Here is a 13,633-nt window from a genome sequence, read left to right as displayed (position 1 = left end):
TGTTCGATACTATTCCAGAATCTTCTGTCGTTAATCTCGAATTCTGAAAATTTTCTAGTTGTGAAAAGTTTTGAATTGGTTCCGGACTATTCTCCCGACTTATTAAATTGTTTTCAACTTCATTATTCATCACACTGTTGTCCTGTGTTGGCGAGTTCGCCATGTTAACAATTTCGTCATTCTCACTATTCATCATTTTTGCCTTTTTCATCGATCGCGTAATCATTTACAAAACATACAAAACTCGTCACTATATGAAAATTACACACAATGACTCTCTATCTTCAACAATACCACTCACACGAAATATTTCCCTCAAACACGATTAATCAAACAATTGAAATAATTGCACAAAAGCGTCAAACGCGTATACAAGACAACAAATCAAATTCTAAAAAAAAGAAAATACCATTAGATGAATGACAATTACCAAATCTACACATGCAAAATAGACTACAATTACTAAACTACAAATTACTACAACAATACTACTGTCTACTATTTTTAAAATCAGAAGAATTCCAAGGGACGATCCTGGCAGGGTCGCCACGTGCATGGGGGCTTAATTTAAATAAAATGCAAATATTTTTTTAGTAGCTTTAAGTCCGATTACGCAAGTCTCGTAAACGGCTGGCCCTGACTAGTTTTAGTACGCAATCTGACTGCATAGAACAACAACAAAGAATGAAATGAAAATTTCGGTTAATACAATTAATTAATTGAGTCCCCAGCAACTATAAAATCTACGAAGCCAACAAAGCACAAGTGTAGCTGTTCTGTGTGTGGTAGTGTGACTCAATGCACATCTGGCACGGTTCTTCTTCAACAAGACAAGAAATTTTAAATACCATTTATACTGACGTGATAAAAGAAAATTAGAAATACTATTATTGTGCAAGAAAACCAAAATTACACTCTAATACAAGAACACACGCCAGATGCTTTGTTGACTGAACCTGTAATGACACATTATTCAGGTCACTGAAAGAATAAAAGAATAAAAGAAAATACCTCCATATATTGACGAAATGCACTCTGACCATTACAATATCTCCATTAGAACAACATCTGCTATCTCTCCCATCAAACCACTGCATAAAACATGGAACAACACTCTCCACTACCACATCTCACTCTGACTTCACGACAAGCAGTGTCCACCACAACTTCTCGGCAAGAACTGCCTGCCGCTACGTCTCAATAAGCACTGCCAGTGGAGGCGGCGGAACAATACTCTCTGGCGCGATCTTTGGCGCTGTGGCTCAGTGTAGCCACCTTTCACTGCTTTTTTTCAAACTCAAGATTCGCAGTGATCTTTTCCAGTGTGTGTCCGTAATTATGCCAAGGTGATTAACCCACGAATGAGTGAGGAGGAGTACAGACTGGAACATCTCACCAATTTGCGTGACATACAACGACTTGTTGCTGTGTCCGGAGCACCCAGTCCCTTAAAATGGTACTAACCCCATGCTGATGACAAAGGTGCGAAACAAGCAGAGATACAGTCTACGCTATAGGAAGGTCCTCCAGTGTCTCACGTAACTGATTAGAATCACCTGTGACATTTCCTTCAGTCAACGTCCCTGGTTGAGTGAGTACATTGTCGTTAATACCGAACAGAGGGCTCTCGTGACCTGTGATTCTGAAAAAGGTTTTTATGACTTGATGAATAACTCACTTTTCGGCAAAACCATGGTGAAAGAAACCATCACGAAATTCATTTGGATTACCGCTGGAATGGGCTTTATAGGGCAATAAATTACGTATGTAGGACAAATTTTAAGCATGCCACAATCTTCAGTGAAGGACTGTGAACTGTGGAGATGGCTAAGATTTCAGTGGAGTTAACAAAGCCTGTCTGTACCGGTAAATGGGCATTCCGTACCTCTGTAAACTCCATATGTACCGTTTCCGCTACAAGTCTGCAAAACCAAACTTCGCTGATATCAAGTTATTTTATATGGCTACAGACTATTTCTTCCACCCAGTGAAAGGTTGTGACCCACAATTATGAAGTAATTAGGTACAATCTCGAGGAATTGGACGTATCTGAATATGCAGTCAATAATCCTTATAGCATAACACCTCAGAACAAGAACGTTACTGGACTGTTTACAGGTGAGGCAAATAGCTCACAGATTGTAGAGTTTGTCGGGCTCAGATCAAAAGTGTATGCATACCGCACACAGTGATGGAAATCAGTAGAGGGACAAGATACCTCCACCATCACTCTGATTTCCATTCCTGAATTAATCAAGCCGCTTCATGCACGACATGGAGTGCTATTTATGTGGCTGCTTAAAGAAATTTGCGTACTTGTAATTAAATTATTAAAGTAACTAAACTAGTAATTTTCCAGCTCCGTTTTTTTCTAAATGGTTAGGAAGGGCTTGGACTGGAGGCGACCCTGAATTTCTTAATTTTTATCAGTATTTGCGTGAGAGAAGCAGCTAGAAATGCGAGATAACGTATATGGCTCGACGAGCAACTTCGTAAACATAATAATACTTTACAACGTTCTAATCACTTCTGTCACTAGCATCTCAGTTTACATTTTAGAGTATATTCTAGAGTTCATCCAAGGAATGAATAATTTACCTTTAGTGCAGAAGGTTGCGTAAATCATAACACTTCCACCACCAGAATTTCAGCTTATCTTTACCTGCTGTTAATCACTTCTGTCACTAGCATGTCAGTTTACAATTTAGAGTACATTCTAGAGTTCATCCAAGGAATGAATAATTTACCTTTAGTGCAGAAGGTTGCGTAAATCATAACACTTCCACCACCAAAATTTCTGCTTATCTTTACTTGCTGTTATTTTCTGAGATCATGCCACTGTACTGAAATTCATTCGGTCCATCTAAATTCCACTTCTTCTTATCACTGAAAATCACTTTATCCCATTCTGAAGTCTAGACATGTGTTCTTCAGCATATTCCAATCTGGCCTGTTTATATCTGGGTGCTACAGCAGATTTCTGCAGTCATTTCCTGATGCAAGAGATTTGCCATTTCATAAAATTTGTAGTACTCATCTGGCAGTCACCGGCAAATGAAAATCAGCTACGAGTTGATAAGAATGATGGTTGTTTTCCTCATGGCACTGTCACACTCTTGGGTTATGTACACAACACGCCCTGTCTCTAACAATGTCGGTCTCCTGTATGCCGTAAGGGCACAGACGCGCGCACTAACACCACACACAGCCGACTGCCTTCATACAGAGTTCCATCCTCCACCACCTGAATCATTGATGTCTTGTTATATACTGCACTGCTAAGATGATAAGCGGAGCCATTTTACTGCATTTGACGGTATACTGGATCTCATAATACTGCATATACACTGTACACCAGTGTTCCAATTGACAAGTTAATTTTCATGATTTCCATTGGTGCAAATGCAGGTGCCACCCTAAGACATGCTAAGGATATGAATTATGTGGCTCCACAGGCTCTTACGATCAAAGAGTATAAGGCATATCTGTTCGGTGGTGAAGCATCTCGACGTGTGATGTATCAAGCAGTCTTTCGGTCATGATGCGATGAAGTCATACTGCACTGCAACTAAAAGTCAGTCTGTCGCGCCACGCCGCAAACGGCTTCATCTGTGTAGATAGGTTGAAGGACGCTCCACTTCTCACGCTATTCACCTGAGTGTTTTTTCCCTTGTGTGTGTGTGTGTGTGTGTGTGTGTGTGTGTGTGTGTGTGTGTGTGTGGACAGATGAATAGATGAAGTGTTTGTCATAGTTGTGTGAATGCATGCGAATGATTGCGCACATTGTGCAATTATCGCAATTATCTTTACTAAGCATCCTTCTTTTTTCCACATAATATGTGCTTCTGTATATGAACGTGAATGCGCATGTTTGTGGTTCTTTCTTCTTCACCTGTGGCTGCTAATCCCGATACACGGTAAATATTGCTTACAAAAAAAGCCATAGTAGTTTTGAATGTTAACAGCAATCAGCTGTTGTTGAGTAAATATTGTATACAAAATAAATCTCCTCCCCTGTTAGTATTAGTATGACATATATCTGGTAGTCATTAGGGTGGCCCTTAGCTATATGTAACTACATGCAATTTTCTGGCAGTTAGAACTGTTCTTCTGACATCCCCCACTTTGGTTCCAACTGACAAAAGAAACAGCCTGCGAAAAATTTTATCCCAATCCAACAAATTCTAGCCGATCCTTAAACGCCTTGAAGTTAGAACATAACATTCACAACTTCCGTTAAAACATATTGTATTCTTCCTTGTCTCTGCTCTACACTTGTTTTACGTGACAGTAATGTGTCACAAAGTCAAGTTAACTCAGAAATTCTTTAAAATAATTTTGACTCATATTAGAGAAACGTTCACTCGAGGAATCCAAAAAATAGTCTGAAAAATCTAAGAAATATCTAGTTTACTTTCGATAATGCATACATTTTCAGTTTCATGAAAGTTTTACGTATACCCGTGGTCTAGGAGATGAGTCGGCTCGCAGCCGTGCTAGCATGCGGAGCTGCTCCGCGCGCCGTCCGACGCTCCGCTCTCGGCGGTGTTTACTTCCTCGTCGCGGTGTTTGTGTCTATCGAGTCCAGTACTAACGTACACCATGGCGCATTCGTACCGCCGTGCAACGATCAAAATAACGTTTCAGGCCGAACATCCACGACCCAGAGCTTTCGAAGTCGAACAGTTCATACGTGAGGATCTACGTTTGAACCCCCAGGACGTAATCGGCATACATTTTTCCATCACTGGAAGTGTTGTCTACATCAAGATGTCGACGGAGGAAATTTGCAATGACATAATTCACCGTCATGCCACCGGACTGAAATTTAAACACTCTGATGGACATATGGGTGCTGTGGCAGTCGCCCATGCTGGATTCGGTCTCCGGACATTGCGGGTGTTCGAGCTTCCGTTCGAGGCGCCTCAGGATGTGGTCATTGCCGCTTTCCAACCATATGGCACCGTCTTGGGTCACGTCGCGGAGAAGTGGCAAACATTTACGACCTACCCCGTATTAAATGGCGTCCGGCAAATAAAAATTGAGCTGACGAAACATGTCCCATCGTACCTGCTGATTGGCGGTGTGAGGAACATCGTCATGTATGATGGACAGCCACGAACGTGCGCAGGATGTGGCCAGTAGGGACATGTACGTTCCGAATGCTTACACCGCCGTTTAATACAGACGCCGTTACGTGACGAGACCCAGGCTTCGACGGTCACGTCCTTACCCATCACCTACGCCAAGGTTGCACAGGACCCCGTCGTACCAATCTCGATTGCGCCAGCAGCATCGTCAATGCCACCCGCCGCAGCACAACGCGCCGAGGACGCAAGCACGGCGTCGCCTCCAGTGCTCGCTTCAGGACCGTCCGGGTTGCAGGCCGAAACCGATGTTCCTGTTGGCACCATGGACGTCGACCTCGGTGTCGTGCCGACGTCTGCCTTTGTCCAGACGGGTTCGGCGTCAGACGACGGGCGACCACATTCTGATTCAGAAGGCCACATCAGAAAACAGCGGTCGCCTCGCAAACACAGGAAACGACGACGAACGCCTTCCGATGACGCCCTTTCTCAGACGGCCCCACGAGATGTCGACCTGATGTCTGACGGTGATCTCCCACATTGCGTCCAGTCACGCGCTGTGGCAGCAACAGGCGCCCATCCTGTGACGCCTACTCTCCCAGCCAGGGACGTGTCCTCGCCGTTGTCAACGAATGATGACGGCGGTCCCCCTGCCACTCATGTTGCGGAATCCACAACACCCGTTCCGGAAGTACGTGACCGTCACATATCCACGTCGTCAGCTTCCTGGGCCGATGACGTTGAAGAAGAAGCGGAACAGACTGCCAGCGTGTCTGCACAGGAGTCCACCTCGGCGACACTGGGGCCGGCGCCCCGCCAGTAATTATCACCACTGCGGGACCACCGGCGGGTCTCCACCTGCCGGCTACTTCTACCGCACGTTCTGCAAATACTGAGGATGGCCGCACACAGCAATATCGTATCGCCACGATGAATCTTGCCACCATTCGTGCCCCCCATAAACTGGCCATGTTCAGAGACACTATTTACTCTGCGGATGTGGATATAGCACTCTTACAAGAGGTGTTTGTGGCTGATTTCCTAGTTCCCACCGGATACAACGGCCATGTTTCCCCCGCATCCGATAGCGGTAGCGGCGTCGCCATCCTGCTACGCGACGGACTCCCTGCAGAGGACGTCATCTACCTCCCCACTGCGCAAGGTATAGCCCTCACACTGTTTGGTGTGCGTATTATTAATATGTACGCTCCGTCCGGCACTGGCCGCCGTCATGACCGACAAACTTATTTTGCCGAAAGCGTCACACCCCTCTTCACCAGTCCGCAGGACGATTTGGTACTCGGTGGGGATTTTAACTCGACACAAGAGCCCGCGCACCAACTCCCGCGACATTCCCCTTATGCATCTCTCTCAGTGGTCATCGACCGTCTCCGACTTGTTGACACATGGAAGAAGCTCCACGGAATTCAACCGGGCTATACATTCTACACCTCTCACTCGTCAAGCCGCATAGATCGCATCTACGTTACCCACTCCCTTGCTGATGGCACACGTCATGCGGAAGTCTGGCCCTTGGCCTTTTCAGACCATGATGCGTACGTCTGTGACGTCACTCTCGCCCGACAGCAAGTGTGGCATAGTCGTGGTCTGTGGAAACTCAATGTCGCTCACCTGACCTCCTCAGACTGTCGCCGTATGGTCGAATAAGCGTGGGCACGCTGCCACCATCGTCGAGAAGCCTATGACGCCACCTTATCATGGTGGCTCTCCTCTGCAAAGCCGACCCTCAGGAAGACTCTGATGAGTTTTGGGAAGGAATTAAAGGCGTGGCAAACTAATACCCTGCACTTCTACTACACCATTCTACGTGACTGTACGACGATGCCTTTCTCGCCAGCCCGGCAGTCGATGGTCCATCGAACGAAGGCGCAGATCTCCTTGATCATGCGGCGTAACTTGGAAGGCACTGGAGTCCGTTCTCGAGCTTCTAATCGAATCCCTCAAGAACGTCCGTCGATGTACCACCTCCTTCAGGAAAGACAACGACGACGACGAGCTCTGATCCAAGTCCTCACTGATGTGGAAGGGCGCCGGCACGACACCCAACAAAGCATCGGTCGTGCTCTCCATGCTCATTTTGCCGGGCTATACGCAGCCGTACCGCATTCTGCAGCACTTGTTACAGAAGTCGCTCAGCTTACTACGAACACTCTTCCAGAGGATGCAGTGCATGACCTCCAAGACGACGTAACCACAGATGAAGTGGTAGACGCTATCAAGGCGGGTTCCGATGGCAGATCTCCTAGACCTGACGGTATACCCATCGAATTTTATAAAAGTTTTCACTATCTGTTGGCTTCCACGTGGATGGCAATCGCACAAGAGCTGATGTCACCGATGACAGTGGTCCCGAGCGCCTTTCTAGAAGGAATTATTATCCCCGTACATAAACCGCGCGGGGTATCGAGGGCGCAGGACTATCGACCAATTACTTTGCTCAACAGCGACATGAAAATATTCACACGGCTACTGGCATCGCGACACAAGAAGGTCGCACGTTACGTCACCTCCTGCGACCAGACTTCCCTAGGAGGCGACAACAACATCCGTACGGCCCTTTGCCGTTACAGAGACATGATAGCATTAGCGCACCATCAGCGTCTCCCTGGCGCCTTGGCTTCACTGGACTTTAGCCAGGCTTTCGACCGTGTTGACCACTTCTATTTACGGACAGTTCTTCAGCATATGGGTTTTCCTGGCGGTATTGTAACAGTGGTTATGCGCCTGTTGAGTAGTGCAACCTCTAAAATCATGTACAATGGTCGTCTTACACCGTCCCTGGTCATCGCACGATCTGTACGACAAGGATGCCCTCTTTCCACGATTTTGTATGCTTTCGCCTTGGAACCCCTGCTCCAGAGCATACGCCAACGTTTGGAAGGCATGGCTGTGCAAGGCCACCGTTTTTGTTGTACAGCCTACGCAGACGACATAGTAAGATGAAGTACGAGCAGCACTGACATGGGTGGCGACTTACGGCGAAGCGTCGGGGAGCTGCCTCAACGTGTCAAAATCCAAGGTCCTGCTCATTGGTGAGGGCTTGCCGGAGAGGTGCGCTGCCCCACTTAGTGTCGCCGCCACCATACGGTGTCTTGGACTTGATTTCACAGCAGACCTGCGCCGCTCAGCGACTATCAATGGTAGACGCTTGCTACAGACAATCAGAGCAAATCTCGCAGATCACCGGCTACGAGCTCTCGACGTTATCCAACGCGCGCAATACGTGAACATGTATCATGCTTCCCGTATACCACACGTGGCTCAAGTACTACCAGTCCCAAATCTCCTGGCGCGACGACTGTTGATGGCTTTCGGCTCCTTCGTCAGCTCGGGGATGTTATTCAAGGTGCTGTATGAATCCCTTGCACTGCCACGAGATCGTGGCGGGGTGGGACTCATCCACGTGCCGACTCGTGTCAAGGCACTATACGTCAGCTCCCAACTAAAACTTTGGCATCGTTGTCCGCAGAGCCTTACTGGCCTCCTGCTTCACAACTTTGCACCGGCCTCCTTGTCCGCCCCAGTACTGGTATCGACCATTCCAACCCCCTTTTATTACATCCAACGATTTTTCCTGGAGTTCAGCTATATCTACCGGTCCTTACCACTTACACGTTTATACCTCACGAAAACAGTCTCCGAATTGTTACAACAGTGCCGCCCGTCCAACCCCATCGAACGTAAGTATCCACAGTACGTGTGGCGACACATATGGAAGGCGATCCATGCGCGTTTTCTCGAATCAGACGTTCAATCAGCGTGGTACATCACCGTGAATGGCAAACAAGTTAACCGAGATCGTCTGCACCGCATCCATCTCGCCGATTCATCCCTCTGCACCCACTGTGGCGTGGATGACACGGATGTCCACCGGTTCCACTGTGGCACAGCGCTAGACGTCTGGACGCTTGCGCGGCGAATTTTGGCGTTTCTTACTCGCCAGACACCGGCTCAGATCGACGTCCACATGCTTTTGTACCCCGATAAGACTTTCTACCCCTCCGCCAAAACTAACTCTGTGAATTGGATCTGTGGCCTCACGATCCGCTATCTTTTTACTTCTGGCGACAAGTCTACGCTAGGATATTGGACTTACCTCAACGAACGACACTGCGTCCTGACACGCAACCCACGCTATAAACAATATTTTTCCAACTTCTTACGGAGCACTTTCGATGACCCACCTAGTAGCTGGAACGTCCAAGCCCTGAGAAGCTGAAAACTGTATAAAACGAACCGACCTGAATAGATCTGCTACCGAGAACCCACGCCTACGCCATGAGAAGAGACGTTTGGACGAGCTGGCATGCTGTAGGCGGAGACACTTCAGGAGCTCCTGTAAGAACTGGACTTTAACTACAAGTCGCACGACGACTTAAAAAGCTTTTCCTTATTTCTTCCTCATAGTTTGTTCTTAAAGGAAAAAGAAATTCGATTTTGGCTTTGAGAAACTTTTTTTTGTTCCAAAAGATTGCTTATAATTGGAGTCTTTGTTTTCTTTTGAAAAAAAAAAAACTTCGTTCTTAAAAAAAAAAAGGAGTAGCGTCTCGGTTTAGTAATCAAAACGTCCTCGGTCCCGGGTTCAAAACCCGCCACTTCTTAAATTTTGATTAATAATCATAATTGGCGGTCGAAGACTTCCGCCACAGGAAGTAACACTGATTCTGCCAAAGACACTGTCAAATAGAGCGCAGGATGGGACAGAGATTCAGGGCACTCTCTTGCCCTTGAGATGGGAAACTGCCTCTAAAGCTGAAAGAATCAGCAATGATCAACGGCAGAAGGAAATGGAAACCATTGCATTAAAGACATATAACGTGTATCCACAGGACATGTAATCTGTAACTGAAAAAGTGTGATGATGATATTTCCATTGGCAAAAGATTTCAGAATAGTCCCCCATTCGGATCTTCGGGAGAGGACTGCCAAGAGGGAGGTGACCATGAGAAAAAGATTGAATAACCAATGAAAGAATAACGGTCTACGTGTCAGGGAGTGCAATTTCAGAAGCTTGATGGTGGTAGGGAAATGCTAAGGCTCAATAAAGGGGTCAATGAAGGTAAATGATAGAAGACAAGGATTTCTGGTCAGATGAGTATATGGTTAGGGAGCTAGGGCAGAAAGTGTGTTACTATGAACAGTTCAGTGATAGGAGTTTTCTTATCAGAATCGACAGCAAACCAACTCCGACAACGATAGTTCAATTACATATACCCGACGTCGCAAACTGAAGATGAAGATATTGAGAAAGTATATGAGGACATTGAAAGGGTAATACGGTACGTGAAGGGAGATGAAAATCTAATAGACATGGGGGACTGGAATGCGGTTGTGGGGGAAGGAGTAGAAGAAACGGTTATGGGAGAATATGGGCTTGGTACAAGGGATGAGAGAGTAGAAAGATCAATTGAGTTCTGTAATAAATTCAGATAGTACTAGCGAATACTAACTATGTTCAAGAATCACAAGAGGAGGAGGTATACTTAGCAAAGGCCGAGTGATACGGAAAGATTTCAGTTAGATTACATCATAGTCAGACAGAGATTCCGAAGGCATACACTGGATTGTAAGGTGTACACAGGAGCAGATGTAGACTCAGATCACAATGTAGTAATAATGAAGACTAGGTTGAAGTCTAATAGTTTAGTCAGAAAGAATAAATACGCAAAGAAGTAGGATACAGACGTATCAAGGAATGACGAGATACGCTTGAACTTATCTGAGGCTATAGATTTAGCAACAGGGGATAGCTCAGCAGGTGTACAGTTGAAAAGGAATAGATTTCTCAAAAAAGGGCAATCACAGAAGTTGGAAAGAAAAACATAGGTACAAAGAAGGCAACTGCGAAGAAACCATGGGTAAGAGAAGAAATACTTCAGTTTATCGATGAAAGAGGGAAGCACAAAAATGTTCAGGGAAATTCAAGAATACAGGAAAATAGGTCACTGATGAATGAAATAAATAGGAAGCGCAGAGAGGTTAAGACGAAATTCACGAAAAATGTGAAGAAATCGAAAAAGATATGATTGTCGGAAGGACTGATTCAGGATACAGGAAAGTTAGAACAACTATCGGTGAAATTAAAAGCAAGGGTGGTAACATTAAGAGGGCAACGGGAACTCCACTGCAAATTGCAGAAGAGGGAGCTGACATGTGGAAAGAGCACATTGAAGGCCTCTATGAGGGGGAAGATTTGTCTGATGTGATAGAAACAGGAGTCGATGTAGAAGAGATAGGAGATCCTGTACTGGAATTTAAAAGTGTTCTGGAAGACTTAAGATCAGTCATCAAAATTTGTAAAATCGTTGGGGGAAGTGGCAACAAAACGACTGTTCATGTTGGTGTGTAGAGTGTGTGAGTCTGACGACATACCATCTGACTTTCGGAAATATATCATCCACACAATTCCGGAAACTGCAAAAGCTGACAAATGTGAGAATTATCGCACAATCAGCTTAATAGCTCTTGCATACAAGTTGCTGACAAGAATAATATACCGAAGAATGGAAAGAAAATTGAAGTGTGTTAGACGACGATAAGTTTGGCTTTAGGAAAGATAAAGGCATGCGAGTGGCAAATCTCACATTGCGGTTCATAATGGAAGGAAGACTAAAGAAAAATCAGGAGACGTTCATAGAATTTCTCGATCTGGAAAAAGCTTTCAGCATTATAAAGTAGTGCAAGGTGTTCGAAATTCTGAGAAAAATAGGGGTAAGCTACAGGTAGAGACGGATAACGTACAATAGGTACAAGAGCCAAGAGGGAACAATGAGAGCAGGTGACCAAGTACGAAGTAGTCAGTTTAAAAAGAGTGTAAGACAGGGATGTAGTCGTTCGCCTCTACTGTTCAGTCTGTACATTGAAGAAGCAATGATGGAAATAAAAGAAAGTGTCAGGAGTGGAATTAAAATTCAAGGTGAAAGGATATAAATGATACGATTTGCTGATGGCATTGCTATTCTGAGTGAAAGTGGAGAAGAATTACATTATATGCTGAATGGAATGAGCAGTCTAATGAGTACAGGATATGGACTGAGAGTAAATCGGAGAAAGACGAAACTATTGAGAAGTAGGAGAAAAGAGAACAGCGAGAAACGTCAGGATTGATGGTCACGAAGTCAATGAAGTTAAGGAATTCTGCTACCTAGGCAGCAAAATAACCAATGACGGACGGAGCAAGGAGGACATCAGAAGTAGAGAAGCATCAGAAGTAGACAAGCACCAGCAAAGAGGACATTCCTCGCCAAGAGAAGTCTACTAGTATCAAACACAGATCTTAATTTAAGAAAGAAATTTCCGAGAATATACGTTTGAAGCACAGAATTATATGGTAGTGAAACATGGACTGTGATAAAACCAGAAGAGAAGAGAATCGAAGCATTTGAGATGTGCTGGTACAGATGAATGTTGAAAATTGTGTGGAACGATAAGGTAAGGAATGAGGAGGTTCTACACAGAATCGGAGTGGAAAGTAATATGTGGAAAACACTGACAAGGAGAAAGGGCAGGATGGAAGGACATCTGTTGAGACATCAGGGAATGGTTTCCATGGTAGTAGATGGAGCTGTAGAGTGCAAAAACTGTAGAGGAAGAGAGAGATTGGAATACTTCCAGCAAATAATTGAGGACGTATGTTGCAAGTGCTACTCTGAGATGAAGAGGAACAGGTTTGCACAGGAGAGGAATTCGTGGCGGGCCGCATCAAACCAATCAGGTGATGGATGACTAAAAAAATTACTTTATAATTATCATTTTACAACATTAATATTTGTAGAATCAAAAGATAGTTTCATTGACTGAACATTAAACATTAATGACCCTTATGAGAAGATTAGGAAAAGCTACATGTTTTTTACGATCTCCAGAAACAATCTGTAAAATAAGTTGTTTCCGAGTTTCATTCTTGTCATTACGGTCCTGATTGGGTTCGACACCTCTTTCTGGATCATTCGTAACAACTAGCTCGTCAAGTTTTTGTATTGCAATTTTGTAATGGGAGTCATCTTTCCACGTAGAAGAGACATTTTGGAGAAAAATGGTAGTGATAGGAAACCTCATGAAGAATGTTTTTGTAGCAGTTGTTACAAAATATGAAAAGTCAGTATTTGGAGAACATAATTTTTGTGTGAAATGTGCCTTTTCACATGAGAAGTCTACATTCACGCTTTTAGAGCGACTAGCAATCACATTGTATATACTGGCGACTAGTAGTATTCTTTAGGGCCTTCACTGAGACTCAAGTTGCGGCTGTGGCTGTGCTGAGGCATAGTGAAACGACAGTAGTTCAGGAAGTGTGACTGGCGCTACTCTGGTTCAGGCAGGAACACGTACTTGCAGTTGTCCAGCATTTCAGCAGCACTGGATCGGGGGACTATAACAATAACAACAGAACCTATGTATAAACAGAGCATGTAACGATGTTATTACTTTATCTGTAAAATACATATGTAGTCTTACAAGGAAGCAGTATAACGTTAGCTGTTACCCTCAAGCAGATTGGTGGATTTTGCTAATAATAATCATAA

This window comes from Schistocerca cancellata, chromosome 2, assembly GCF_023864275.1.
Source record: "Schistocerca cancellata isolate TAMUIC-IGC-003103 chromosome 2, iqSchCanc2.1, whole genome shotgun sequence".
Lineage (NCBI taxonomy): Eukaryota > Metazoa > Arthropoda > Insecta > Orthoptera > Acrididae > Schistocerca > Schistocerca cancellata.
This window is presented reverse-complemented; position numbering follows the sequence as displayed.